The sequence below is a fragment of the Lemur catta genome, chromosome 12 (assembly GCF_020740605.2).
Source record: "Lemur catta isolate mLemCat1 chromosome 12, mLemCat1.pri, whole genome shotgun sequence".
In the NCBI taxonomy this organism is placed as follows: Eukaryota; Metazoa; Chordata; class Mammalia; order Primates; family Lemuridae; genus Lemur; species Lemur catta.
In genome coordinates, this window is record NC_059139.1 from 69537270 (window position 1) to 69542991 (window position 5722).

The window sequence follows — 5722 nt, forward strand, 5'->3', positions numbered from 1 at the left end:
TTTAAAATGGGGTGAAACTTGCAGGAAGAAAAGCAATTATTGAAATTGTTTATGAAGAAAGTTCTTTTAATTTGTAGAATGTCCTTATTTTATGCCAATTTCTGCTATGCTAGTGAGATTCTATAATCAAAACTCTATTTTCATTAATTCCTCTAAAATAGTCTGCTTTGGAGTGAGGATTAATGGAAATAAAGGGTACCCTTTCTGCAAGCTAAATCTTGTGGCCTGGGGCAAATCTGGAGAAGGCTGAGCAGCAGTACCTTAAAGGGCATGAAGACATAGGAACAAATGCTTGCCATCTTCTGCTGGGGGTTTTCTGGGAACCAGGGCACTGTGGACTAGCCAGGTGGGCAAGGTTAGGAAGGACTGTGCCCCATGTCTATTGGCCCCATGTCTATCCTACCTGACTCTACAAAAAGTAAGGAGCCTGTGGTGGGGGCAGGAGGCTGGTTCCTAGATGTTGCCACAGCCACGATGGGAAATAGAGCTGGTCTTACATGCCTTTTCTCTATGCCTAGGGGACAGGGGAGGGGAGGCAACTGGAGACCATCAGGTCACCTTCGATGTTCATAAGTCAAGGACTGAGCTCGCCAACTCAAAGATTTTAATAAATTCAAACCTTCCAATAGCAAATTTATGCCACAATTTAAGCTCAACACTTCCCCAAGAATCTCAGTAGAGAAAGTGACAGAGGAATATGATTTACCAATTGTAATATTAGAGTAGGACAAGAGTCAAGTGGCGCTGTTTTCCGTATTGGCAAAGGTCAGTTCTGTCCTTTTCAATCAACATACAATCTCAGTAATTACTATTGAATGCCCTCACGTGCATGATGGTGCACCAAGTGCAACACAGAATTAATCAAAGGACAATATGACCCTCAGATCTCAAGGAGTTTCAGCTAAGAGCATGACTATATATGGGGAATAATTTTCTTATTGTTTAATAATTATTATTGTTTTATTTTCATGGTAATTTTTGCCAAGCAGCAAATTCCAGTTGGGATTTAACAAATTCACTTTATTAATGTTTGCATTCAACTAAAGAGTAAATTTTTCTCAAAATTCCAAATGAATTGGTATATTTACATGATAGTAGATTTATTGCTATCCTGTTAAGCTTTTTATTCTCCCCCGCAACCCCTCAGCCTCTCTCCATCCCATTTGTGCAACTGTAAAACTCACATATATTTCTTTTGTGTTCTATCCTAAAACTTATCTTTTTCTCTCTTTCCCATACACACCCACATGTGCAGCATAGGTGTACACTCACATGCACACACACAGAGTTACTTTACAACGAACTCTTCCCAACCTGGTCCTTCTGTTTACTCCTGTTTCCATCTCCTTTAGTCTCCCTGTAACATTTATTTTAAGGAACCCACTGCTGTTTCTTGAACTTCCACTGAGTGTAAAGCCCCCAATTTCCCCCACCCCCCACACTGTGATCCCTGCTTGTAGAATTGCCAGTATTTCCTTCTGATAGGAAGAAGGTAGGTAAAATTAAAGGAGTGAGTGGGCAGAAGGAAGGGACATGCTTGGTTATAGAATGAAGAAACTGAAGACAGAATTTGCAAACCAGGAGAAAGGGAATCGAAACAGAACAGTAAGGTTGTGTTGGAAGACTATAGTCTTGTTAGGACATAGGAAGAGGTACAGAAGCATCAGCTGAAAAAATTTTTGAATGTTTCATCAGGCATTGTGCGGTGAGTGGAATAAATTATTTACATGCTGAACCTCCTGCATTAAATTGCTGGTTTATACTTTTCAACTAACTAAAACTCAAGTTTAAGCACCTCAAAACTTTACTAGTATTTCTTTGACATCACTGCAACTCTGGCTGACATTTCTCAGTCTTGGGTGCTAAATTTTTAAAATGAACTCCCTACAGTCTATTTAGAAATAACTTATATTTTCTAAATGAAACCTAAGAGCGAGTTGTTCTTACGCCCAAATTCAGTGTCAGACTGATAGTTATCTATGTCTGACTTGATGGTTATCTAGTCTTGTCTCCTAACATGTTAGCTCTATGAAGATTTTCCAGTTAGGTTGAACCATTGTTGAAAGATGGGTTGTGCAGAAACAATAGCTTGAAATTTGTGTAGACTTACTAAAATGTTGAAAGTTGGAAGAACAATTGATTTTTCTAGTCAATGTAGTGTTTGTTGTAATAATCTCCTTTATTGATTTGATTTACAGTCTATGTCTTTTTTGTCATAGCAGATACTGCACTGGTTAGCTGCTTTAACATTTCCATGTTTGAGATTTTTTTTGTGATTGCAGTAATGTCAAAGAAATGTGGGGTTTAGTGGTTTTTAAACTTAGACTTTGGCAGAAAGAAAAAGATCATTGTTGATGAAAGGTTTCAGTGAGTCATCTAGAAATTTATACTTAGGCTTCCTGACAGCCAGTAATTATCAGATTGCAGTTATTTTTCAGAGGTATTTATCCTGAGTTGAGGTTTTATCCTATTGATGATCTGAATCATGAGTTAACTCTCATGTTAATCTAGTAGTTTAACTCAGTAGTCACTCTGCCAGCCTGTGTAAAATTACTATATTATTGCCAGACACACATTTTAAATTCTTTGCCACAAAAGCAATGTTGGGCCCAGATAATTAAGGTATTCTCTGCCTTAAAAAACTTGACGTTATAGTAGGAGTGAGAAGATGAGAATGCAAGGAATGTGATACCACACTAATACAAATGCCCCTATTTCTTTGCTTCCCTTCACAGCAAAACTGCTCAAGTGTAGTCCATGCATGTTGTCTCCAGTTCTTTTCCTCCTGGTCTCTTTTTTCTTTTGCAGGGGTGGGGACCATGGATTCCTTTTTATTTATTGGATGCTTTGTAGATGCCATGCAGGTCTAAAAATTACACTGTTAAATGATTATTTAAAAACTGACCAGGACCAAGCTCCAAACCAGAAGCAAAAAGGAATAGGGGCCGTAGGCTGGGGGGTATTCCTCCAACATCACCAAAATCCAGAAAACAAGGATCCTGAGCTCCTTCACGGGCCAAATCCAGAGTTTGGGCCTTGGGCTCACTCTCAGGTGCCTCTGGCTGCATCACACTCGGGGTAAGGTAACCAGCAAGGGGCTGGAGGGAACAGCCAGCCGAGTCCAGACGTGGGCAAACATAACTGGAAGGAGGATAGGAAACAGACAGGTACTGTCCAGCTGTGGATAAGATAACAGAGTGCAGCTAAGGCAGGTTGTGGGGCAGGGGAGAGGCTAGGGGAGCAGTACTGCAGCAGTGCAGGAGGATATAGCCCACACCAGGGTCCTGTTGTGAGCAGCTGGTCAGGGTGGCTGCTGTTAGTCCCAGATGGAGCTCCTGACCCTGAGCCCAGGCAGAGGGCTCACACATTGTGAGCTGGGGTTCCCCATCCACCAGCTTGCACTTGAGGTGCTCCTTGTAGGCCAGGATGTCTCCAGGTATTTGGTGATTGTCTGCTTCTCACAAACCCAAATTTCCTGTGCATGGCTGACTAGCACATACCACTTTCAAACTCATTGATAGCATTTGCCAGCACATCCATGGTCTCAATATCCAGGTGATTGGTGGGTTCTCCCAGGAAGATCATGTGGGGATTCTGCCAGGCCAGCCAGACACACTCAGCACTTCTGCCCATCCAACAGGTTCCAAATTGGGCTCACCTGTTATTTCCCGGTGAGACCATATCACCCAATGATCCTCCTCCTTTCTTCCTTCTCGTTGATCTCTGGGCAGCACTTGATCGTGTACTCCAAAGGTGAGAGATCTAAGTCCAGCTGCTCTTGTAAATGTTGATGGTTAATGCCCTATTTTGAATGAGGCTGTTTTTGGATCATCCCATCTGTGGGTAGTAACTCTCCAGTTAGCAGCTTCAGAAGAGCTGACTTTCCTGCTCCATTGGGCCCTACCACAGCCACTCATGTGTCAAGGTCAATACCAAAGTCTAGATTATTGTAGATGCAAGGCCCATCTTTTGTATATTTGAAGCTTACATTTTGCACCATAATGACGGGTGGAGGGATCTCACCACATGGTGGGAAATAAAATGACAGTGTCTTGTCACGCTCGTGACCCTCTCTGTCAGTCCTGAAGCCATCGTTTTCTGTAGCATCTTCTCTTTGCTCTGGACCTGCCAGGCCAGCTTGGAACTGCCATGACCAAACCTAGCAATGTATTTCTTCATGTGCAAAATCTGATCTTGCTGCCTGAGATATCTCTCTGTCTGGTTCTCCTCCAGCTCTAGCCTTGTCTTCAGGTACTGATCATAATTACCCATATAATTCTTCAGTTTCTTGTTGTGCATGTCAATGATGTTGGCACAGACACCATTCAGAAAATCCTGGGAATGGGAGATGAGGACCAGGGTGCACTTAAAAGTTTTTAGTTCTTCTGACCACACACAAGCATCCAGGTCCAGGTGGTTGGTGGGCTTGTCCAGGAGCAGCAGGAAGGGCTGAATAAAGAGGGCTCCAGTGAGGGCAACCCTCATCCTCCAGTCCCTACCGAAGTCCTTTAGTCTCTTTTGCTTCATGGCAGATGTGAAACCCAGTCCATGTAAGACTCGCGAGGCCCTCATCTCCGCCTTGTCGGCATCTGGTTCCTCCAGGCGCTTGTAGGGCTCCGTGAGCTTCTCATCCTCTGTGTCCTCATGAACCAGCCACTCAGCCTCCCTGTCCAGCATGGCCTGCTCTGTGTCAACTTCCATCACACACTACAAGGGTGTCTTGTCACTAGGGGGCATCTCAGGAGTCAGATGGTGGATGTCAATGTGCTCAGGGATGGGTACTTCACGTTTCCTGATAGCAGAGAGCAGCATGGGCTTTCCAATGCCATTTAAACCAGTGAGGCCATAACCAAGCCCGAGTTTAATTGCAGTTTGGTGTCACTGAGCAGCTCTTGATCATGGAAGGTGAGGGAGAGGTTGATAATGTGGACGTCAGTACTGTTGGGGTGAGAGGCCAGGACACCAGTGACAGCTCAAGCAGCAGCTTTCTTCATCTCAAAGTCCTCTAGCTCCTCGGCCCGCAGATCCATTTCTGTAGTCTATCTGCCATTGGCCTCATTTTCCTCCTCTGCCACCTGTGGTTCTGTTACTGCATCTCTGTTTTCTTCATGTCCCTTTCTGGGTCGCTGTCAAGCTTTGGCAGCTTCCTTCTTTTTGGCTGCCTTCTTCTTGGCCAGGTCCGAGGACATGGCAATGAACCACAGGGGTAGGTTACTCTTCTTTCAGGGAGCTGGGCCTCACTGCTTGGCCTCTACCTCCTGGTCAGTCTTCATCCACTTTTCAGAACTCACGTCTCCATCCAAACAGCTCATGTCAAGATCACCTGTGGCATCAGGTCGAGATCGTGGTCAGTTTTCTGCCCTCCTCTGACTTCGCTTTTCATCATCATTTGAAATAGGTGGTCATGTTTTACTCCTATAAGCACCAGGTTCTTCTGGTTTTCCTTCAGCCTAACTTGCTGTTCTTTTCAGTCTCATCTTCCTGACTCTAAAAGTTGGAGTATCCTAAGGTTCAATCCTAGTTTCTTCCCTATTGAAACTTACTGTCTTAGTGATCTTATTCTCTCCTTAACTTTATTTTTATTTATTTATTTTTTCTTTTATGTTTTTCTCCTTAACTTTAAATTCTATCTGTACTCGGACAGTTTCTAAATTCATATTGCTGATCTGAACTTTAGACAACATATTCCTGCTTGGGATATCCTAAACATAACATGTCCCAA

At 43.4% G+C, this 5722-nt stretch overlaps 1 pseudogene; it reads right to left on the reverse strand.

Moving 5' to 3' along the window:
- Window positions 1-3203: 3203 nt before the first annotated feature.
- LOC123648177 lies at window positions 3204-5189 on the reverse strand (annotated as a pseudogene).
- Between the last annotated feature and the right edge of the window lie 533 nt (window positions 5190-5722).